The sequence below is a fragment of the Puntigrus tetrazona genome, unplaced genomic scaffold (assembly GCF_018831695.1).
Source record: "Puntigrus tetrazona isolate hp1 unplaced genomic scaffold, ASM1883169v1 S000000001, whole genome shotgun sequence".
In the NCBI taxonomy this organism is placed as follows: domain Eukaryota; kingdom Metazoa; phylum Chordata; class Actinopteri; order Cypriniformes; family Cyprinidae; genus Puntigrus; species Puntigrus tetrazona.
The window spans coordinates 427,837-453,467 of record NW_025047681.1 but is presented as its reverse complement, the minus strand read 5'-3'; the positions used below and the strand labels follow the sequence as shown (position 1 = coordinate 453,467).

Sequence of the window (25,631 nt, the reverse complement as noted above, 5' to 3'; positions counted from 1 at the left end):
TGAGGTCCTTTTCAGTTGCTGTGTCTTCTCCTCTTTGGTTTGCAGCTGCTCCACCTCTCAGTTTGAGGTCCTTTTCCAGTTGCTGTGTCTTCTCCACTTGGGTTTGCAGCTGCTCGCTTTCAGTTTGAGGTCCTTTTCCAGTTGCTGTGTCTTCTCCACGCCAGGTTTGCAGCTGCTCCACCTTCAGTTTGAGGTCATTTTCCAGTTGCTGTGTCTTCTCCTGTTGGGTTTGCAGCCGCTCTACCTTCAGTTTGAGGTCCTTTTCCAGTTGCTGTGTCTTCTCCACTTGGGTTTGCAGCCGCTCCACCTTCAGTTTGAGGTCCTTTCCAGTTGCTGTGTCTTCTCCACTTGGGTTTGCAGCTGCTCTGCTTTCAGTTTGAAGTCCTTTTCCAGTTGCTGTGTCTTCTCCTGTTGGGTTTGCAGATGCTCCACCTTCAGTTTGAGGTCCTTTTCCAGTTGCTGTGTCTTCTCCTCTTGGGTTTGCAGCTGCTCCAACTTCAGTTTGAGGTCCTTTTCCAGTTGCTGTGTCTTCTCCTCTTTGCATTTGCAACTGCTGTTTCACATTCAATGCTCTTTTTAATATACTTCCAATTAGTACTGTAAGTTCTGTTCCAGTTGCTGTGTCTTGAAGGTCCATTTCCAGTTGCTGTGTTTTTCTCCTCTTTGGGTTTGCAGCAATCCTCCTTCAGTTTGAGGTCATTTTCCAGTTGCTGTGTCTTCTCCTGTTGGGTTTGCAGCCGCTCCACCTTCAGTTTGAGGTCCTTTTCCAGTTGCTGTGTCTTCTCCAAGGTTTGCAGCTGCTCCTCCTTCAGTTTGAGGTCCTTTTCCAGTTGCTGTGTCTTCTCCTCTGGGTTTCAGCAGCTCCTCCACCTTCAGTTTGAGGTCCTTTTCCAGTTGCTGTGTCTTCTCCTCTTGGTTTGCAGCTGCTCCACCTTCAGTTTGAGTCCTTTTCAGTTGCTGTTTCTTCTCCTTTTGCATTTGCAACTGCTGTTTCACATTCAATGCTCCTTTTAATATACTTCCAATTAGTACAATAGCACATAAAATATATGTGAACTTTGTCAGGTTCCTTTTGCTCTTCGTTACTTTTTAGTTGTTTCAAACAGATCAGGTTTGTAATGCTTCATTCCATCTTCCTCATTATTCCACTGATCTTTTGAAACAGTTCTGTAATTTGCTGTTTATTGTTTTTATCTTCATTGTTGAATGAGTGATATCTGCCACCACAACTATTAACTATTTTTGGCAAATAGTGGCTTTTACTGATGTACTCTTCTAAAGATGTACCCTTCCAGCTGATCAGTGTGAGTAAACAGAATGATGGTACGAAGCAAAGCCTCTTTTCAACGTTCTCCTGAATCCATTGTACTGAATTCCTCTCTTCTTCTGTGAATCTCTCTCCCAGTTTGATCACCAGCAGGAACACATGAGGACCAGGAGCAGACATCTCTACACTCCTCTCTATTTCTGCCTTCACTTGCTCTTTTTGTGAGAGATGCATTGAATAGTCCTGGAGTGCCAAATATAACAATATTCTTCCCGTCCACATATGCTTTCTGTTTGCTCACATGTTTCACTGGTCTCTTTAAATGCATTTCTGCCCAGAATGGTGTTTCCTGTTGCACTTTTTCCTGCTCCAGTTTTACCCAGAGAATAATCCTTAGATCACCTTCTAAAAAACACAATTAAAGTCAGACACAAACACACTAACATATATTTCGTTTGAGAATATATTTAATTTGAGAATTTTAGTTAAATAACTAAATTTTTTTCATAATTTCATATATCCTCATGTATTAACTGATATGACTTTTCTACTGTGACACCTAACATAAAGGTTGACTCGTACTTGGTTAATTTCATAATCTCGGTTCCCTGACATACAGGAATGACTACTGCATCAGTTTAAGCCGCAGGGAGAACATTTTCATAGGCCTCTTAACTTTTAATCACACAATGCAAAACTACATGGCCACTGCTGGGTTTGTGCAGACATAAAATTAACTTTTTGGCTGTAGAAGCCTGCCAGAATAGCTAGGCCTCTGGCTATATAGCAGCCACTTTGCCTGGGATTCAGGTTACTGTCGACTGAAGGAATGAGTCAAGGTAGATTTTTCAGGCAGGTAGGATCCTGGCATGCAATTCCAGTACTTCCAGTTTATAAAACCTAGTGAATGTGGAAAGGTGAGGGACAGGGACTTCAAGCTGCCAGTCCACAAAGGCTTAAAGGCAGGGTCTTTTAAGACTCCTAGGACAGTAGGTAGGTCCCAAGTGGGGAGATTTCAACCATTTAATTCCTCTCATAAAGCGGATAGTAACGTTGTCTTTTCCCACTGACTGTCCGCAATATTTTCCTGTGATGTCGCCATGGCTGCCACATAGACCTTGACCGTGGATGGGGATCGGCCTTTATCCAGCTGGTCTTGCAGGTAGGACAGTATCCTTAATACATCACAAGATTTTCACCAAGTTTGAACACCAAGTGGAAAATACTGCTTACTTCAAAGCATAGAGACATCTTATTAATGGTATCAGTATCTAGAACACGGAAGAAGAATAGGCTCTCGTCGAGTGGCCATACATGTAAGGCCCACAACAGTGGCTGGGGATGCCATAACTGCCCTTTGTAATAGAAGTTCTTGTCTCAGCCATGGATGCCAACATGGCATCAGATGTGTTTATCTGAGGATCTGCTTCAGTTTTAACATTCTGAATGACCGTTTCATAGAGGCGTGATTCAGATGTCTTGGATTGAGGATTAGTTTGAGACAGTCGGTTTTTCAGGAACTAGAAAATAGCAGCTGTAAAAGCCTGTTTCGCTTTGTTCTGAGGGACACAAAATGTACCTTCTGTATGGCCATTTTTGTTAGAAATATATTTTGGATTTCAGTGCAAAGGGCAGTGTTGCTTTTCACCAAAGTGGTGACCACTCCACTGAAGTGTGAGGGTCTTTCATGAGCTGAAGGAGTAACCATACTTTATTCCCCATAACTCAGTCCAACGAGCCCGGGATGCCTTGCTCCTCGGCATCCGAAGCAGCTTAGAAAAATAATTTTATCTAGTTGGTCACTGTCACTGCCCCTGAAGGAGACCAGGTCACTTCATGGAGAAATAGGACGAGAGAACTCTCTTCTTTTGGGGCAGAGAGTGAAGCATGTCGAGGCTGAGCTTACATGAGCTCGCTCGCTCCCGCTGTTTCTTTCTCACAGGCCTGTGGGAAGAAGATAGGAGCAGATTCCTTCTGAAAAGAAAGAGATCTGAGAGTGAAGAGAGGAGAGACTAAGGTACTCGCGGTGCAACTGTGCAACAACTGTAGTACACAGGAGTGGTGTCTATGCAGGGTTTGCACAGACAGGAGATGCATTTGCTGTGGCAATCATCAGCATGCAGGGGAAGTCCTGCACAAAGAGCAGTGATGGCTTGGCATTTGATGCAAACGCCGTTAATACAAGGAAATTTGCTCTGTGTGTTCACCGGATGGTGGCAGGGAAGGTAACTGCTGCAGGGAAGGGGCTCATTCTTCTGCGAAAGCATGTCAATGGCGAGCAGACCCGCCCATTCTGGCTGTCTTCACAGCCATAGGTTATTCCAGCACCACTGTCAAGCCATTAGTTTGTTTTATTTCACTGCACAAACCCAGTGGTAGTTCCCCTGTGTGATTAAACAGACGTTTCAGTCAAGAGGAAAAAATAGTTTTTCCATAGCGCCTTAAACAGACGTTTGAGTGAAGTAATAAGCCTGTATGCAGTTATTTCAATATGCTGTACACAAATATAAATTGCGTTAGTTTGCTTATCAACTGTTAGAAAAAAAATACTAATTATTACCACCCTCACCCTCAATTAGTTTGTTTGTTAAAATATAGTAACTGCTCCAATATGTTGCTTATTTTCTTTCTGCATATATTTAAAACATTTTTAAATATTGTCAAAACTGAATTGACAGTATATTCATGACATTTTAGAAGAAAAAATGCCTTCTGTCTGTTTAAATGTTTAAATTCACTGACCTTTTCCTGAAGTCATTATTACTGGGTGGAATTTCCTGTGTTCTTTCACTCAGGTGTTCTCTCTCAGAGCGTCTTTTAGACAGACTGAAACTGCTTCTTGTTGTGATACTGAAAGTCCTTCAGTTGAAACACTATGATCATGTGACTGCCTCTCTCAGGTCTTTTAAACTCACAACTCCCACTTGAGGACATTATATTCCAGCACTGAGAAAAAAAATGCGATGTCTTTGTTTATGTAGTTTGTGGTCCTGATTTAAAATAATTAATAAATGGTTTGTGTATTCACTTTACACTTTACACAATTGTAGTAATTACACGTAAACTATAAAATAATTTAAAATTAACATTTTCTATAGGCTGAAAAAATTATATTTATTCATTTTTGCGTATATATTGCCTGTGATGGCATGCTTAGTGCTTTTGTTTGTTTACGTGTTGTTGAAATTTAGATTTTTAGTTAATGCTGAAAGGGAACTGTGGCTGAAACACCAAGGAACGTAGATAAAGTTTGTCTCAACAAACTTTTTTTAAGCTGGCTTGGGAAAGCCTGACCAAAAAGTTTGAAAAGTAAAAAGAAAAAAAGTTTAAGTTTGACATTTCCAACCTGAAATAGTTTTAAAGTAGTTTTAAAAAGCTTAGATAGATAAGAAATGTCAGATGAGTTTGAATGGGGTAGAACTAACATATAAAAGGGAAGTCTAATGGGATTCAGTGTGTTTTAGATTTAGATTTTTATGATTTTTAATTTTTATTATTATGAATGGATATAAAAGTTTTTGTATACTTACTGTATTGGGCTTTGAGTTTATGAAAATGTAATAGATTTAGATGGTATTCAGCCACTTACATAAACCAAATTAAATCTTTTTGAATAGATCTTTAAGAATTAGTTTTCCTGTGGCTCCCTCGTGTGGACAGCATTGTGGCCTTCATAAAGATGCAATGACCAATATTTTTTGAATGATAAAAAATATTTAATGATTAGCTTACTTATATTCAAACATTAATAGTTTTATTTTCAGTAACAGTTGATTATTATGTGCTAAATTTCCAAATGGTAAGTACAATACAATGATGTTATTTTGTATTGTAATAAAAAGGTTTTATGACAAAAACATGTCATTGCTTACAATTAAACGCTAATTTCATTCATATTGTTTACTCATTTCATTTATATATTCAATATTCAGTTTATGTTTAGGAGCCCCTTACGAGACATGGTGGAGGGTAAAAATTTGGTGTTGAAGGAGAAATATTTTACTAATCTTTTGTGTTGCCCTTTTATAAAATCATATTTTGTTGATATTGTCAGTGCACACAAATAAAAACTATCCGAATGATGTATTTTTCTTACATTTATCAGAGAAAAATAATGCAAATAATTTAACTTGCGTGCTCCACACAAACTATCATTTATTCTAATAGCACAGATTTAACATTTAAATATTGTTATATGCTATATGCCAATTCTTGATAAGGAATGTACAGAATTAGTTTTAATGTCGCAATCTTAATGCATTAAGCCATGTTCAGCGTTTTATAATATGCTAATGTCTGACCATTTGTATCCCTGCCTGTGAAACCAAGGCTAAAGTTGCATGATGTAATATTGAGATATATGAAAAAATCATAACTATAATTTTTTTTATTTGTGATTACTACTGTAAAAAAAACTAAGCTTTCAAAAATACATAAAACTTATAAATGTGTAACATAAAAACATACTGAAATAAATTATTTTATTGACTTTATTGCTTTATTATTCTCTACAGAAATATCTGAACTTGGCTTGCTTACATTGCAGCTTTTTTGCTTTGTAGCTTAAATTTAAAATATAACAATATAATCACTGTATCAGTTTTAATACATTTTAAAATATAATAATATATTAAACACTCTCAAGGTCATTTATCAGTAGGTTTGCTGAAGACGGAGCTCTTTCATGTGACAATGTTGGATGTTTAATGTTCACTCACTCTATTGTTACGCCACAGCTGCTTTTTTACCAATCTTTCAGCCATCTCGTTGTTTTGGCTAGTAATGTTTTCTATTGCTGCGACAATGGCCCCGATATTTCAGAGTTGAACTTCCTTCAGATCTCATTCTCCAGATGTCTTGGGAATGATGATGTCCAGATAATTTCCTGCAGTATTCTGTAATGGCCTTTGGGATGCGAAATGCATCAGCCACCTTTCAGCGATTGATGCAGACAGTGCTATCTGGAGTAGCCCACTGTGAAGCTTACCTAGATGATGTGGTGATCTTTTCAGATACATGGAAAAACCATCTAGAGACACTTACTGAGGTTTTTAACTGTTTGGTCAAAGCTTCTTTGACGTTGAACTTGGCAAAGTGTGACTTTGCAAGAGCTGTAGTGACTTACTTGGGTAAGAAAGTTGGTAATGGTCAGGTTCACCCTGTGGAAGCCAAAGTCTCCTAGAGTTCCCAGATCCCTTAAATAAGCGCGCGAGTTGAGAGGATTTTTGGGAATGGAATGGAATCCTACCACCGAGGATTTTGTGAGTATTTTTCCTCTGTAGTTTCTCCATTAATTAACCTCCTGAGTTCTTCTAAGAGGTTTGTATGGAGTGTAGAATGTGCCAGTGCTTTCGCTGCTGCAAAGGACATTATGTGTAATGCCCCTGTGCTTGCTGCCCCTAACTTCACCTTCTGCAGTCCTGTTGCAAGAAGATGCTTCTGGAGTAGACCATCCAGTGTGTTATTTCTCCAGAAAACTCAGTGTCAGCAGAATTACAACTCCAGGAGACTTTAGCTCTCCTCAAGCTCTGCAACATTTTGAAGTCTTATGTTGAGGTACTTAGTGTACACTGACCACAATCCCCTGACCTTCCTGTCTCAAATATGCAATTCTAATCAACTTTTGATGCGCTGGTCCCTTATTGTACAAGAATACAACTTGAGACTATTTCACTAAAAACGGCTCTTTCAGGAAGGATCAACTCAAGCAGATGAAATAAAACTGAGTCAGGTTTTCTATGGATTTTTGATGCTTTTTTTGCTGTCTTGTTGTATCAGGGAAGATGCAGGTTTCTCTCTGACCTCTTAGTGGTTGCTGGAGAACGGATCACACCAGCTGTAGGCTGAGGTAGGCAGGCCCCCGCTATTTGTTTCTTTCCTGCTTTGTTTCCTCCGATTGCAGGCGCAGGTTACGGAGTCACTTTATTTATAGATGAAAAGACAAGATACAGTGGATGAAAACAATTGGAAGTCATTTCTTGAGCTCAGAATCTTTACTCCTTCAGATTCTTGTTTATCCCTATCAGTATTGTTACGGAGGCCATGTTAACCCCCTCAAGAAGTCAAACTGAAACTGTTTTTCTCAGGTGTTAACTGTCAACATTAAATACAACATTCAATTTCATCAGGCTGACAAAGCCTGGCACCCGATGGATACTGAAACTGAAGGATCAAAAAGTTACATAATGTCAATACATAATTAAACAAATACAACTTGGATATTAATCATAAGCAACTCAAAAATTTGTATTTTTGTAGATGCAAATGACTGACCTGTGGGTTTCTAGTGGTTTTGATGCTTTTTTTTTGGAAATCTTGTTGTATCAGTCAAAATGTTGTGTGCTCTGACCTTAGTGGTTGCTGGAGAACTTCTGTTGCAACCAGCTGTAGTGACTGTGTATAGTTGTTCACTACATGTTTCTTTCTTACTTTTGAAAAATATTACTTTTGCAGGCGCTTCTCGGAGGTGGGTTTTTTACCATGTTTTAGTCCTGGCCCAAATGAAGTAAGGAAGTCAGGGAAGAGTATTTATTTATTTAGTTTTTTTTTATCAGTTTTTTTTGTTATTTTTAACCTCCTCCAAAAGTTATTGCCCTGTTTTGGTCTTATGTTTATCTGAATTAAATACTTATTTTCAATTTCTGTGAAGCTTTATTTCTGTTAATAAATTCTCTCGAATATAATACAATTTCTGTTACATATTAAACAGAGTCATATTTAATTAATCAGAGCAACTAAAAAAAAATTTGTATTTTTATACCATTTGAGAAGGATAGTGACCCTAGGGGTCACCTATACTGGGAGGTATCTTAAAAAAGGCAATCCATGATACTTTTTCTCTATCTCCTATTCATGTGTGGAAAAGTAGACAATATATTTTACCTTCTTGCAATAATAAAATCTTTAAAGACCATTTATTGAGTTTGCCTCTTGCCTTTGAGAGCTGGTTTTAAAAAAATTCACGACAGCATCTTGACTAAGTATCAGTCAGTATCATAATTCAAAATAAAATTAATGCACAGGCTTTAAGATGAATAAAAAACTATATAAATAGATATATAAATATAAATTGAACTTATTTTTTTAAGCATAGGCTGTTGCCTGCTGCATTATCTCTCCTCATTATCTCTCGTATGCAAAGAAATCTGTATGGCACAGAGAGGTAGAACAGGTTTGTTGAGGAAGTCAGTACTACAAAACAATACTAAGCCTTGTTTTGCCAGTTCCCTGTTTTTGCCTCAGAATCTTTTAATACTTTTTGTAATCTGTAACCATCCCTTAAACACAAACCTCATATTAATACAGCCTTATATTTATTTTTTTATTATTAATAAACATATCGGCCTTTATTTTGATAGGACAGGACCTTGACTTGGTGCGTTCAGGTGCTTTGTTGGTGCGTTGCTATTTTGAGTCAACGGAAAACATCTGTGCCATTGTCTTTAAACCAGTTTTTTCCTGATCAGTGCAGAGTTGCCAACTGCACGAAACACGCTTTAAGGCTCTGTCTCACGCTCCCCGTGTAAATCTCAAGCCAAAATGGCAAGCCTGCTTGTGATACGATAAATTCTTAGCTTTCAAATTTAGTTTAATACGAAATTCAAATAATAAATACTGCTTTGACGCTTTTTATGGTGGCATAATTTATTGTAGCGCCTCAGTTACAGAGTTGCAACAGGCAGTTTATTGACAGTAGATGATACAACAGAGAGACAAAATACTAGTCCAGTAATTGGCAGAGGGTCCGTCCAGGCAGCAAACAACCATAAACGATAAACAGGCTAGAAGGATCAGCACAGGCAGCTAGAGTCAGGAATACGGTCAGAATAAACAGGGAAACCGTTTAGAAACAAACAATGTAGCACATCTAAACTTCACAAAGTGTTAACTGGGGAGCTGTCCTTTATACTGGGGAGAATGAGTGTGGTAATTAGCGTCAGGTACAAGGTGATCAGTCCCATGTATGCAGGTTTATGGGAATTTGAGTTCAGATTGAGAGTTGGTACTGGGTGAGGTTCCCTCTGGTGGTGCGAGAGATGTGGTGCCGGAACCACACTTGTGAAATTAAGAACTTATTATTACGTCGATGACATTATTATTTTGATGACATACACATAAATAAATATGTATGACTGTATGGCTCTTTTAATTTTTATAAGTTTACACAAACAAGGGGCTGGCCATTCACTGCATTGGCCTAAATGTGATAGTGTCCATCACCGATGGTGGTAAAGCACTTAAGTCTGCCGCGTCCTGTCCAGTCACACATAGAGGTGGTGGGCCAGTATGGCGCTACCAGCAGGACCTGTTCCTCATCCTTCTTGACGTTGCACAGTGTCTGTACTAGAAGGCTCACTGTGGGAAAGCACATTTTCTTAGACCCTGAGGCCAGCTGTGTGCAAGTGCGCTGCAGTGCAGGTCGAAACACACTTTATTTTTTCCATCGTTAAACTATCAAAACAATTCTGACATGCCCTAAAGGCCCCTGTACCATGTGTTTAAATCATTAAAATTATTTTGTGTCATGACTGTAAATAATTATGTGGATTCTGACATCAGAAATGTGCTCTAAAATGCAACTAATTACTAAGTAAAAATTTTTGTTTTAACTAAATAAAATGTGAGTTTTCATAGCAGTATGTATTTATAGGGTAACGGTCAATTAAAGTGACATTTCTCTTTGACAGAGGCCCCCATAGACCAAATTGGTATAATTCATAAACATTTGAACAACTGATCAGCAGTACAAAATAACACAAAACAAAATAAAACAAACTTAAAAGGTCATTATACCTGGTCTTTAAAAAGTACATAGTGTGGTGTATCAGGTGACACATACCATACTATGGGCTGTTCTGGCTACAGATTCGCGCCCTGTTGTGTTTTGTCACTTTCCTTATATACTCAGACCAGACAAAGAGATCCCAAATGTAATTGTAAAACCTTTTGGTGTTTAGGTTCCCGTGCTCCAGGGTCACACCTGGCTGGAACACTTTCAGAGACCAAAAGGAGGGCACACCTCCTTCTCAACAGAAGACAGTTCTACCAAGTTTTTAATCTTCTCCATAATATAAGTGATTACTGTGAAATTGAGACCAATTTACCAATCGCACTGAGACCTTTCAAATGAGACCAAACATGAGAGTGAAGAGCAATATGTTCACAAGACATATGATATATAATGCCTTATTCCTTATTAACTTTAAACCAACTTTTTGGGCAGAAGGAGGGGAAGAAGGGGAAGCAGGAAGAGCAGAGGTGAGGAGGGTGTCATAAAGGCAACGGGGGTGGTGTTGTTTACTCTCTTTTAAAGTCATTTTATTCCTTTGGATATCCCTTCTCAGATTAGTCTTATTGCATTTACAGGTTTCCTTACACCTAGTTGGGTGACGTCATTTCATTACACACACCTGGAGGTTATAAATAGGAAACAGAAACATCCCCAGGTCTTTTGTCTTCAACGAGGGCATATCAAGAACTTCTTTGAGGTGGTTACATAGGCAGTCAAACACCCTCATCTAGACTGGTCGCAGGAGCAGGAGATCCTAAGCACTCAAAGTTAGACGTCAGATTTCTGTCGGGTGACCAAGGGGAGGGTCCTCAACGACGGTCTTTTTGGTGATCGCCACTACAATATATTCCACCATTGTCGATGCAAAGGCATGGGGCTATATGATGAGGTTGAAGTGGCGCGCCACGGGCTATCTCTCTCCTGGAGGCTCATCGTCCCTGAAAAAGCCAACTCTTACCACCAAGCTGTACAGACTAACATCTTCGTTGGTGAAAAGCTTTTCAGGCAATGGTTCAGGCTATACACCATATTGGTTCTGCAGGCATACCAGGCTGACCTGCCGATAGACTTGAGCTCTGGCGGGTCCATCAAGCTACACCAAGCCACAGATCTGTCTCTCCATGCAACCAAGCAGATGACCCGTGCCATCGGCTGCTCCATGGCTGCCATGGTTTCCAAGGAGAGACACTTGTGGCTCAACTTCACAGGCATCAAGGACTACTTGATGTCCCCATCTCGCCTTCTGGCCTATTTAGCAAAACACAGTCAACACCGTCGCCACTAGGTTTCGGGAGGCTATGAGGAAGAGTGCTTGTGAGGTTTATTTCCTGCCGTGCTCAAGAAGCAGGCCTGGGTGGCCAGGTCCAGTCACTTTGAGGCATGAAGCGCAAAGGAGAGTGTGGCAAGTTGAGCTCCCCTCGTAGGGAATGGGGATGGCTCACTGTGCTTCACAGTCCACCTCAAAAGACTAGACCTCCTTGTGTGCGCAGAACCGAGAGGGGCCTCCCAAAGAGGGGTGTGTGCAATTCCAACAGAGGATAAATATTCCTTCCAGCACCCTCAGGAAGCCCCTATTTTATCCCTGAATGTGTTCCCCTGCCAGACAGAGAGTCAGGCTATTACAGTCAATATTTCTTGGTTCCCATGTTTGCGGGCTGAACCGCCATCTCAGAACATACAAGTTCAAGATGTTGATAAACAAGATGATTGTTTCTCAAATCCAGCCAGAGGACTGGTTTGTGACAATCGATCTGAAGGATGCATATTTTCACATAGAAATATTGCCACAACACAGGACGTTCCTGAGGTTCTCTTTTTGGGGGTGAAGCTTACCAATATCAGGTTCTTCCATTCGGCCTAGTCTTGTCACTGCGCATATACGAAATGCATGGATGCAGCTCTGGCTCCTCTACGACTCCAGGGCATCCGCATTTTGAATTACATAAATGACTTATTCTAGCCCAGTCTCAAGAGCTAGTGATTCGACTTTGGGATGTCGTCCTAGCTCATCTCAAATCTCCAGGGACTGAGACTCAACGGCAAGAAAACTTTCTCACTCCTGCCCAGAGGACAACATATTTAGGGGTTGTATGGCACGATGCTGGCACAACTGTCTCCGGCACAAATCCTTTCATCGAATCCTTTCTAAACAACACATCGAATCCTTTCTAAACAACTTAAAAATAAAATAAAACTATGCCAGAAAGTGTCTGTTCATTACTTTCAGAGAGTTCTAGGTCTCATGGCAGCTGCATCCACAGGGCCTTCTGCACATGAAACCATTCCAGTTGTGACTTAGACCAGGGATTTCATCTAATGGCCAATCTCCAAAGGCAAATAAGGGTTATGCGCCAGGGCTCTGTACCCTTTCTATGTGGTTCAGATCTCAATTTCTGACTTTGGGTCCCACTCTAGGTCCGTGTTGTAGAGTGACCAAGAGTGACCGGCAGTCCTGGCAAATGTTCGCCAACAGGTTTAGCTTTAGGTGGAAGGCTATCTGCTGCAAGTGTAATTACTGCATTCACATGCTTATGTCCCAAGTTGTGTTTTTAAGGCAGAATGTGAAAACAACATGCACAATCGCAATACTTATTACTGTGGCGTTGGGTGATGGAATCAGGTGGCAGGAAAGATCAAACTTCCCCAGTATGAAAGGGGACTAGCACTCCGACTACGCCACTATGGGAATTTCACCCAAAGAATTGAAATAAACCACCTAAAACAGGCTAACACATCCAACATTGTTGGATCTCACGCAAGACACATCTAAAAGTCAAGGGCCCCCGGTCTGGAGCTTACCAAAACTAGGGAGGACAGACCACACCACTCGCTGGTGACTCACTGCATTTCACTGTCACACACGGGCACACTCACACACACACACACATTCCGTGTCCGGTTACCACAGCTGAGAAAAACAGATGGGTTAACGCTACGGCCAATTTCCTCGATGCGTGTTAGAATACTAAAATTAAGCCATATTTCATACCTTCTCCAGCGTTTAAGTACTTCTACAAACCCCCTCAGGTGGCCCGGCAGCAAGGAGCATTGGTTCAAGACCAGTGCTTGAATCACGTCTCTAAAACATGTAAAGTACATCTCCCTTAACTAAACAATAAACTAGAAAAGGAACAAACAGTATGCGTCTCTCACCAGCTTGCATGCTCCAATTTAGTTCCAGGAAATGTCAGGCGACACGCTATGGTTCGTCAGGCAAACACGCCTCAAAAAAGCGCATACGTTCCCGTTTTTATAGCACGTGGGGCTGACGCCACAATAATGCACTATAAAAAGAATCTTGGCTCCTCCTGCCACATTACGATATTCTTATCGGGAGAGACTAATCGGGAGAAATAGCCAACTTGGCAGCACAGGAAGCTTCAAGACCAAGAAAAAGAGCCTTGGTAAACCGTGTTCTGTTATGGAATCATTCACATAAAGGAAGAAAGAAGATACAAAATCACTGGGAACCCTTGCCTTACATTGTAGTAAAACAAAATCATGTAGACACAGTTAACACAATTCGGATCAACACTAGTCCCTCACCCCTATAACCTTGTGCACCTAGGCAAGATTTAGGTTCAGAAAATCCTGATGTTGTTGCAGTCTGTGTTGTTACATTTGCAGCTGTTTCCCACAGACACACAAGGTAGAAGGGAAGGTGGGGATTTAGAAACAGGTATCAGGGACCATGACAGAACTGAGTCATTGAAAGGAGGTTTGATGGTATAGCAGCATTTAGCAGGGGGAACGTAGGGAATCTGTATATTTTATTATGAGATGACTTCTTTTGAAATTCAACATGGGTGAAGGGAGAGGAGTAGCGGTGAGCCGATGAAGAATGTGCCAACATTTTGAACTTATCATCATAGAAAGTTACTTTTAGACTGGTGACATGGTGAAATCCTTGGTAATGTCCTGATTCTTGGTAGCTGTAAAGATGATCTTATCTGATTTTCCTGTGTTGTGATGTGTGTTAAGCATGACTGAATCTGCTCAGGAAAAGCATTGGAGGTGCAATCAAAACCAACAAGAACAATAATGTGTGACCCTGTCTGCACAACTGTGCATAATTTAATTCTGAGATAAAAAGCTTAAAAGTTGTGATAGCCATAAAAATGACAAAGATAGGTAATTTGTGTGTATCGCTGTAAATTATAGACTATATCAATGTTTGTGATACAGTTCTCTAATTACTTATGTATAGCATGATAAATGATAAAAATGAATCATTTTATTGACTGCTGGAAGAGCTGTGTGAGAGATGCCAGCAGGGAGTGCTCACCCTGGGGTCTGTGTGGGTCCTAATGCCCCAGTATAGTGATGGGAACACTATACTTTCAGCAAGCATTTTGGATGAGATGTTAAAATCAAGAACTTTAGCACTTTCAAATGCTATAAAACTTGATTTGTAACATAACCTCAGTACATTGAGATAATGGGAACACACAGACAAATGTTAAATAAAGGTTTTTCAATGCTCTTTTCCAGTTTCTTAAAAGGACATGCTCATCCATTAAGCTGACTTCAGTTTTAAAGCTTGTTCTGGGCAGTTGGGCTGTCAGCCAGCAGATTTCAATAAACTGCCTCTCACATACTCTGTTTTTAGATGTGTTTTGCTTGGCTCAGTGTCTGAACATGTTTGTTCAGTAGGGTGAAACAGGCTGCACCTCTAACGGATAAGCAGACAACTGCTTCATGTGAGAAATGAAAAGTGAAAGTAACTCTCCGTTTTTCTTTTTGTGAAGTGTTATTTTTGTGAATTTGAGTCACATTCATTAAAGATGGCGGAGGGACATTCTGTGCCTAAAGGTAAGAAATATCTTCACACAGAGTTTTTGCCAAATTACAATTTACAATTCAATCTGAGACAGTTTTTCTGAATTTCTTTGATTTTTAGAGAGATGATTTTTGGTGTTATTGGTCATGTAACCTTTCAGTTATATGTTCATATTACTGTGTAATAAATATGACAAGAAAAAGAGAAACAAATACAAACGACCATGTATTTCAGTCATCAGGCTGTCAGAAAAAAGTAGCTCAGTAGTCTAATGTCAGCAATAATATATTATATGGCTGAAAATACTGTAATAAGAATTTTAGCTTATATCTTCCACCCCTAATGATCTTGTAGCTTGTGACTTTACATCATAAGGGAAAAAGTGAGTGAATGAAAAATGAGAGGGAACAAAAAATTATATTTCAGTGCAATGGTTTATGTATTAAAAGTTTTCAATCCCAATATTAGGTTCAGTTTGATTAGTCATTAGTCCATTATAAAAAATGTTGGGTTACTTTTGTGTATTTTTGACTACATTTTTAGGCCAGGGAAATGCAACACCTAACATAGATGACGATGTCCAGCAGAGTTTGGCTCTAACCCTTAAAAAAAGTGAAGATCTTAATTAGCTTGTGTTGGAGATAAACTCTAGGTTCAATGCTACTATCTGCCACTTTACTCCATTTCTTTCACCTATATGTACATCACTGTTAATGTTGTGTACTGAGTGCTCATTTCTGGCAGAACCCTTGCAATGGACTGAACTTGAACATTGTAAGCCCTTGATCACTTGAATTCACTATAAAATTGGGTTTATTGTTTACATTTGTCTCCTTACAAATTTGTGTGGTGCAGCATTCTATATGTACTTTTAGTTTTGACACACATTTTAGCTCCTAGTTACAATTGTATGTATTTACGAAACACTCTTATGACAGAAAAGTAGATATATGGTCATTTTAATGCAAAATATGTATGTGAGTGGTGGCTAAGATCAAATCTCCTAACAGAAAAGAAAGAATTATTTGAGAAAGGGCTTACAGATGTAACAGATGCACACCCATTCAGTACTATACCGATACTTCTGTGCCGATGATGTGTGGTAATTGAGTATTGCACATACACTCATTGGCCACTTTATTAGGTACACATTACTAGTACCGGGTTGGACCCCTTTTGCCTTCAGAACTGCCTTAATCCTTTGTGGCATAGATTCAACAAGGTACTGGAAACATTACTCAGAGATTTTGGTCCATATTGACATGACAGCATGGCGCGCAGTAGCTGCAGATTTGTCGGCTGATATGAATATCCCGTTCCACCACATCCCAAAGGTGCTCTATTGCTCTTTCTGGTGACTGTGGAGGCCATTTGAGTACAGTGAGTACAGTGTCATGTTCAAGAAGCCAGTCTGAGATGATTCGCTGGTACGATCTGACATGGCACGTTATCCTGCTGGAAGAAGCCATCGGAAGATGGATACACTGTGGTCATAAAAGGATGGACATTGTCAGCAACAATACTCGGGTAGGCTGTGGTGTTGACACAATGCTACTATCGGGCCCAAAGTGTGTCAAGAAAATATCCCCACACCATTACACTGCCACCAGGATGGATCCATGCTTTCATGTTGTTGTCGCCAAATTCTGACCCATCAGACCAGGATATGTTTTTCCAATCTTCTATTGTCCAATTTTGGTGAGTTTGTGTGAACTGTAGCCTCAGTTTCTTGTTCTTAGTTGACAGAAGTGGCACCGGTGTGGTCTTCTGCTGCTGTAGCCCATCCGCCTCAAGGTTGGACGTGTTGTGTGTTCAGAGATGCTCTTCTGCATACCTTGGTTGTAACAAGTGGCTATTTGAGTTACTGTTGCCTTTCTATCAGCTCAAACCAGTCTTTTTCTCCTCTGACCTCTGGCATCAACAAGGCATTTGCGTCCACAGAACTGCGCTCACTGGATATTTACGCTTTTTCTGACCATTCTCTGTAAAATCTAGAGAGCAGTTTCTGAATGCTCAGACCAGCCTGTCTAGCACCAACAACAATGTCATGTTCAAAGTCACTTAAATCACCTTTCTTCAGTTTAAACTGCAGCAGATCGTCTTGACCATGCATTGAGTTGCTGCCATGTGATTGGCTGATTGGAAATTTGCATTATTGAGCAGTTGGACAGAAGTACGTAATAGGGACTGGTAAGTGTATATAGCTATTGCAATTCGATATTATAATTTTTTTGCTAATTAAAGACTAGACAGTGGAAAATACTTAAGAAATAATACTTGGATTATACCCTTAAAGAGAAAATAGAATAAAAATGGTATTAACAGGTGAGTGAGCAATCAACATAGTCTTGGTTTTGTTTGATTTTCTGTATTCGAGAACTACATTTCTTGGGATCCTTGTTCTCAGATATGCAGCTAAAAGGTAACAATTAATAGAAGTACAATAAATAATAACATCCACTCTTTTTGGATTTTACAGGTACGTGGATTCAGTAGTTTGACTCCAGATAAACAGATTTTCACAAATAATAATAGTAATAATAAAAATAAAACACTTTTTACAAAAAATTAACGCTGTTTCAAATTTCTTGTAATACAATAGGATAAACCAAAAGGCAAAGCTTTCAATCGAAATACTGAGTGGTGTCTGTTAATGACCGCATTGACTGTGTAAGGAGGTGAATCAAAACATGTAAATGCAATAAGACTAATCTGAGATGGGATATCCAAAAAGAACAAAAGGACTTCAAAAAGAGAGTACACAACAACCCATCTCACAGTTCAATGTTGCAAGAAGTATGCATCTGTGTGTTTGAAAGTGAAGTGGAAAACAGCCTTCAGGACATTTTTGTCACACCCAATCAATTATCCAGAAAAAATGCAAAGAACAAAACAAGTTGTCTGAATCTGCTTCTGCATGTTTCTGTAAAGCGAATGCTCATGTAACAGTATTGTTTGACCTGATCTCACAAAACAGTATCCTTTAACATTTCATGTTATTCTCAAGCCTGTTTCTGAATTTTTCTCATCTGTATATTCCACGATCCTGATGTGCTGATGTTTGTGGATGAATTAAGACTGCGTCATTCTTTTGGGTTGTTTGCATGTTGTCCAGACTGCTTTCACACTAGTCTCATTTGCTGTGGTCCTAGCCCAATAGAATCCAACTGGTGTTAACAGAGTAGTGCCACCTTTTTTTATTAAGGGTACTTTTATGACACACAATACGTCAATACTTTATGTATGCATTTTATTATATACTGAGCATTTTAAAAAATATAATTTTTGTGTAAGTTACTTAAATATACATGTGCAAGTTATTTTCTACCTGTAAAATGGTGAAAAATGGTGAATGAACCTTTCAGGTATTTTAGAAACAAAGTATCAAATGTTCCAGGAGATTGTTGAGGGCTTTTCCATGTTATAGAAAACAGAATGTGGCACAATAAATTCTGTTTATTATTAATTTAGTATTATTATGTTCAGGACAGCAAACAGCACGTCACATTAGACTGCTTTCTGCCGACCATTTTGAGAGATGACCAATTGCCATTTATTCGCCTCTCTGATTGCTCTCGCATACACTGCAGGCTCCAAGAAAAAAACAATCAACACTATTATCTTTTACATGTGTTTTATTATAAAAACATGTTCAGATGGAGAACAGTGTTTGTCTGAAATTGAACACATTTTCTAATAATGATTTGCATTTTACCTTTCCTGAAAGCTCTTATTTCATGAACAGGTTCCTCAGCCCCTCCTTAATCGTACCAGTATAAAAAGAACGTGATTCACCTGAAAATCATCTGTAACAGCTGTGAGTGAGGAAACTTCAGAAGGGTGAGGGAAATGTTTCTAATAATGCTAATAATATATAGTAATAGTAGTAGTATGTTTACCAAATTGTAAAAAACGGCTGTGTAGATGGTAGATTGATAGTAACTAATGTTCTTTAGTAAAAATGATTGTGAAAAAAACAACTTTTTTTCCAGCTTCTACAAACATCAACAACATCTTCCAGTGACCTCAAAAGACAATAAAGAATGGCAGGTGAGTCAGTTGTTCAGTATGTCAGTGTTATAAGAGAAATAAAAGTTCATTTAAAGTTTCATCAGAGTGTTTATTTACGCTAAGTGTAAAAAGCCTGCCTTGTTGCGGAGGATATTTACACTAATGTGTGCTATGTCAAGTCTACACTACTACTTTGTTGAATCCATTTGTGCTTATCCACATTGAAGTAGACTTCATGGCATAATCATGATGTTGTTTAAGCCGTGTCTTGTTCCTTAATCATGCTCACTGGACTAAAGAACATTAACTGTGATTCAATTGAAATGTAGCATACCATTTGTTTATTTGAAGCCTATATCCTCTGGAAAGTTGGAAAGTTTGTGATACGTTATTGGACTATTTTCTGACATGCAGAAGGCCCAGCATTTATTGTATTTACGTCTTTTTAACGACTGCACGACAGTCTTGTTAGTAGAGATTAAAAGGGGTCATGTACTGAGAAACTAAAATTCCCTAGACTTTTCTGACATAAAAAGGGCATTATGCTATAAAAACATCCTCTAAGTTCCAAAACTCAAAACTTGAGCTTAACTGAAGTTTATCTTCTAAAACGACTGCTTGTGGAATAGTGTCAATAAGCACTGCCTCTGCAGAAGAAAATTAATGCCTGCTTCAACACCACTGCCCGTTTAGACTCTTTTCGTATCTATCGATCAATGCTTAAAGCATTTATGAAAGAGGGGCGAATGCGCAGGTCTATGCAGAAACCAAATGATACAGATGGCTCTGTAGACAACAAGAAGCTGTCCAGTGCCGATTTGTAAAAAAACAGTACTAGTGTTACCTTCCTTCCTAGGAAAGAGTGAATGAAGTTTATTTTAATGTAGGTCCAGATCGGTTATCGTTATCGGCCATCAGTTAGTATTTACCAATTGTTTTACCAATCGAATTCTGAATTCAGTTATTATAATCTTATAATATATTTTGCATTTCATATGCAAAAAGGGCTTTTTCTTAGAGTCTGTAAAGTCACGGTAGCTAAAAAGTTCAAAGAGAGGGTGGAAAATGCTCATGAAAAACTAAATTTGGTAAATCTGATACAGTACATAACAGTGGTGGCCATAATTATTAGAACACTAGTATTTCCAAAAGCTAAAAATGGTCTTTTGCTGTACTTTGCATCATCACCCAGTCCTTCTGGAATGATAAGAAGAAAGAGAACAGAGACAGACTAAATGAGAAGACCGGATGATGATAATGATGAGATCAGATCTCTGACTCCTTGTGCAAACAAAAACCTGGCATGAATGTTTGAAAATGCAAACTGGTATTTTCTACCGACACACCTACAGCAAAAGAAAGAAATTTCTGACTTTTAGCTGGTGGAAGTACTAGAATACCAAATATAGATTTTTATTTCATTCAGCACTACTACACATGCATACTGTGGTGCATTTGACTCACCAGTCCACTCTCTTTAGGGACAGATGAAGTGAGGATTACTATTCTCGGGCAAATAGGAGCAGGAAAAAGCAGCACAGCAAACACCATCTTGGAGGACGAAATATTTCCTAATATAACATCTCCCAGCCCTGGAACAAATTTGAGCATATGTAAAACTAAATTAATAAATAAGACAAAATGGACAATTGTCGAAACACCAGGGTTTTTAAACCCAGAACTTTCTGAAGAGAAAATGCAAAATGAAATCACAGAAAGTGTTGTGAAGTGTAGACCAGGACCCCATGTTCTTCTTCTTATTGTAGAGAGTGGGGTTTATGCAGAACAGAATGCTAAATCGGTAGCAGAATTTAAGAGATTCTTGGTAAGGATGCACTAAAATACACAATGATTTGCTTTACTCATGGCGATGAGCTGAGCAACGGACAGACCATTGAAGGCTTTGTGGAAAAAATGCAGAACTGAAAACGCTGGTTGATGAGTGTGGAGGACGCTGTCATGTCATTGATAATAAATACTGGAATGAGCAGCGAGACAAGTACAGAAACAACAGAGTCCAGGTCACGGAATATAATGAATACAGTAAAACAGATGCAAAAGAGAATAAAGGAAGTAACTACACCAGTGAGATGCTGCAAGTAATGCCATGGAGGACAGGAAGGGTAGCGAGGTTTAGAAAGATTGCAGGGAATTTGGTATTTTATTCATATGGGTGCATTTTACAACTTTTTATAGGATTAGAAGCATATTCCATCATTAGAATGGATAGTTTGCTCAAATAAACCTTGCATTTTTTCATACTGTTCTGTTTCTCATCATTTACTTTCACAAAACTAGATGGTCGCTGTTTTAACGATGATAATTGACAGGATTTAAGCTTAAGCTTCCTCAAAAGGAATTTATACCATTTTAGTGAGAATAATTAACATGGACTGATGTATAATAAAAAAGGTGCTAGCTTTGAACACGTAAGATGTTTGTAAATAGCATATAAATCTGCTTGACTATTGTTTAGTTTGACTTCCTGAGGTTCACCTTGAGCTGGTTTAAGCTGTTTATGTGCTAAGCTACTAGCTCCTGCTCAAGACCAGAGCATGGCCAGCTCATGACTAGCCCATTCCCATATATTAAGTACTAGTACTTTATAAAGTGCTTTATATTCATTAAATACTAGTACTAGTACTAGATACTAGTTAATTTTAATGTACTAGTCGTTTTATTCATTAGGTACTAGTACATATATTTTAAATACTACTACTTATTCATTGGATACTAGTATCTACTAAATAGTCGGTAGTACTTATTTATTAGATATTAGTATTTATTAAAAACTAGTACTCATTCATTAGCCACTAATACTTATTCAATAGGTGCAAGCACACAATTTACTGTATGGATGGTGTTTTGTTTCCTTGCCGCTGTCGCATCTGGCTTTAAATACTTTGTTAGTGATTATCGTTGAATTGTTTACAGAGACCGTCTACATTATACTGTTCAGTGCTTTGATGCAACCTGTGTTGTTAAAAGCGCTACATAAATAAAAATGATTGATTGATTGATTGATACTAGTACTTCTTCAAAATGTTACTAGTACAATATTTTTACATGTACGTTTTTTTAATTGAACTCTACTTTAGCCATTTTGTCTAGTCACAGCCTAAGACAAGTATAGCACGTTTACCGTTATACAGCTTAAAAGGTTATACAGTTTTTGGTGCGAACTCCCTCTGGCGATGAGTATGTATAAAAGAAATGATTTCTTTATAAATCATTAGTGCTCACAAAAGCCCTACACATACAGCACAGCAAACTTATTTTTTTTTAATTAAACTTTTTTTTTTTGGTATTAATGAGGAAAACCAAAAGGTTTGATTTTGTGTACCCTGTAAAAACATTCGATGTCTGTAGCACCAGTGCAACACGCAAAAAGTTAATGTACAACCATGATGTGATATTTCAGTCATTTTTGAAAAGTGGGACAAAACAGGATGTCAAATTGAAAAAAAAACAAAAAAACCTTATAATATAAAACCTTATATTTAACCTCCCAACAAATAGTGCTTTTCACCTTAAACTTTATATTTAACAGCATTCTAGATGTTTTTAACAAAATCAATTACATCTGACGGTGGTGCCAAAAACCTGAATTTTTAGCTTTTGTAGAATTTTAGCTGTCAAATACATTAAAATATATTACTGTGTTAAAACAAGCACAAACAAAAAAGATAATCACAATACAATAAGAGTCATAGTTTTGGTATAATAATGAGAAAATTTAATTGAATAGGATAATTGTGTAAAATAGGTTCTATTATTTATCCCAGATATATAGTATAAAGTATTAACTGGATGTTGTGGTGTAATGACACAACATTCAAAGCTTTGAGGACCGTTGAAACATTTCTTAATTTGTTAACTATGATTTATTGTTGTTTGTTTTAGAAGGTATGTATCTTTTATTGTTTTGTCAAAGATAAGAGTGTAGAAGTCAGCTGGCACACGGTTTTTGACAGTGTTAGAAATGGGGAAATGAAATAAATGCATTTTAATTTGAACAAATCCGCTTGTCAGATGTTGTCTATCCCAACCAGACATTGGTGGGCGGAGTTGGTGTAAATAACCTTTAGGTGTGCTATTTGAACTTAGTGTAAATAAACACTCTGTAATAATAATTTTCAATATGTTCCCCTCTAATACTCATGCTCTCTTTGTAGAACTATCAAAACACAATTAAGAATGGTGCTTTTAGGGAAAAGTGGAGACGGAAAAAGCAGCACAGGAAACACGATACTGGGTGAAGACGTTTTTGGCACCTGCACTTCACCTAATTCAGAAACTTCCAAATGTCAGTCAAGACGTGACAGAAACGACAGGTTCACTCTCACTGACACTCCTGGATTTTTTGACACCAGAGAGGGCGAAGATGTGAAAAAGAAATCCTGAAGTGCATCACAGAATGTGCTCCAGGACCCCATGCTGTTATGATTGTTCTCAAAATATGTCGTTACACAAAACTAGAGGAGAAGATAGTAGAGGAACTGCTGAATCTGTTTAGTGAAGAAGTTCTGAAGTACACACTGGTCGTCTTTACTCGTGGTGATGAACTTGATCAGAATCAACGCATTGAAGACTTTGTGGAAAAGAATGTTAAACTCAAGGGTTTTGTTGATAAGTGTGAAGGTGGCTGTCATGTTATTGATAATAAATACTGGAGAGACACACAAGATGAGTACAGAAACAACAAGGTCCAGGTGGAGAAAATAATCACGACTATACATAAAATAGTGACTGATAGAGGTGGCTTTTACACCAATGATACTCTGAGGGATGTTGAGGCAAAGATTCAGAAAGAAGAGCAGCAACTGAAACAAAAGTCAAATATAAAACTGTCTAATGAAGAAATCAGAGAACAGGCAAAACAACGTGTGTTTCAATACATGTTGCTAACAACAATCGCAGAAGTGGGAATTGGGATTTTGCTGAGCTGGCTACTAGGTAAAAATGATCTAATCCTGAGTAAACAGTTGTACTTTGATATGCTCTTTTTTAGAGAATAATAAGGCCAAATCCCAATTCTATTTTATACCCCTTCCCTTGTCCCTTGAAACAGAGTGTTAGGGGTGAAAATATTCTTCTAACAATTGGGACACCACAATGTCACATGGCATCATACACCCTTCATGTGAACGCACAAAACAAAGGAATAGGGGAAGGGCTAAAGGGTAGATATGCTGGACCTATATAACTACTTGAACATATTGGGTGAATCAAGATCATTAAGGTGATGGGATCCTTGTGAATTGTTTGACCAAAGAGCAATTCCAGGATGTTTTGAAAAAGAGATACATAATCTCTTTTAATAAAAGATCTTTTTTTGTTCATTTGACCAAATATTGAATAAAATCAGTAGTCTTTAATTGCCTCATTGTATGAATGCGTTCTGAGAAGACACAAGTCATGTTTTACCCATTGAATATTTAGTTGTTCTTGAATAGGCATATTATCATTATCAATATTACTGATCATATACAAATAATTTGAACATAATTGTTACAGTCCCTGTCTGCAATATCTTGCTGTTCCTCTGCATTGTGTTGTTTTGATGTTAATAAAAGGATTTTCAACACAGATATGGTTGCGCCAAGGGTGAGTTTATTGCAGCGCCCGTGTGGTAAAACACACTAAAGGACAAGCACTGTTTCTGTAAAGCTTTTCTTCTTTTGCCTCTCTCCTCTCTAGTGACAATTCATTCACACTCACTCAAAGTGTAAATAAAAACAATAGTGATTATGATAATAAATTGACAAAATGTCATTCTTATATACAAATATTCAAGACATGATAACATTATTCACCCATTGACTATAATAGTCAAATATAAGATTTCATTAAATACTTTTTAACAGTCGATCTTTTAAACACTTTTAAAACATCAAACGAACAGAGCTCATGAAATCACCTCTCTACTCTATTGATCTTTTCTTCTTGGTTTTTAATGGCGGCTGGCAACCAACTTAAATACATTACTGCCACCTTCTGACCCGGAGTGGAAAAGATTTATATTCTATTTAGCAACCCAGCCTCTCTAATAAAATCTCTAATAAGAACACTTTTTCTATTTACTTCACTTAACCATTTTATTAAAACCTTAGAAATTTAAGACCTGAATTCCATTTTTCTTTATTTCTTCTATCATTTTTCTTACTTTCTACAATTGCATGAGGTAAATGTTTCTTAAACATTACAGTATTCGCATTAAGCCATTTGGATGCTTTCCAATTATTGTAGGTGTACTGTTTAAATCTGAATGCCCTAACAATATTCTATTAAAGATAACCTCTTCCTTCCTTGACTGTAGAGTAATCTACCCTTAAACTGCCCTATTATTCCATTATTCCACTTAACTTGCCATTCTTTACACATTTTATTCCAGATTAAAACCTTGGTCTCTAATTTACTGTAATGTTACTTAAATGTAATTTACTATTCCTTCTCTCTGTAAAACTTGCTTTCACTAATGTATCTACTTTTTCTTTTTCCCCTTATTCCTATGTGTGCTGGAACCCATATAAAACTGATATATTACTCTGAATAATTGTTTAGTATAAATTTGTATTAAGTCTTTTCACCATCATGTAATATACAATAGTTTTAATCAGTGGGATTAAGTAAAAATTATATGACAACATTAATATAGAATAAACCAAGTCTAAAGCTTTTCTTATTGGAGTATGCCGTTCATTTGACAAAATTAAGGTTATGATTTAGTATATTATATATTTATAATAGTATATTTTATTTATGTTAGCATGTGTTGCTAA

General features: G+C 37.9%; 1 pseudogene; it reads left to right on the top strand.

Moving 5' to 3' along the window:
- The first annotated feature begins 20,701 nt into the window (after window positions 1-20,701).
- On the top strand, window positions 20,702-24,440 carry LOC122331497 (annotated as a pseudogene).
- The last annotated feature ends 1,191 nt before the right edge of the window (window positions 24,441-25,631 follow it).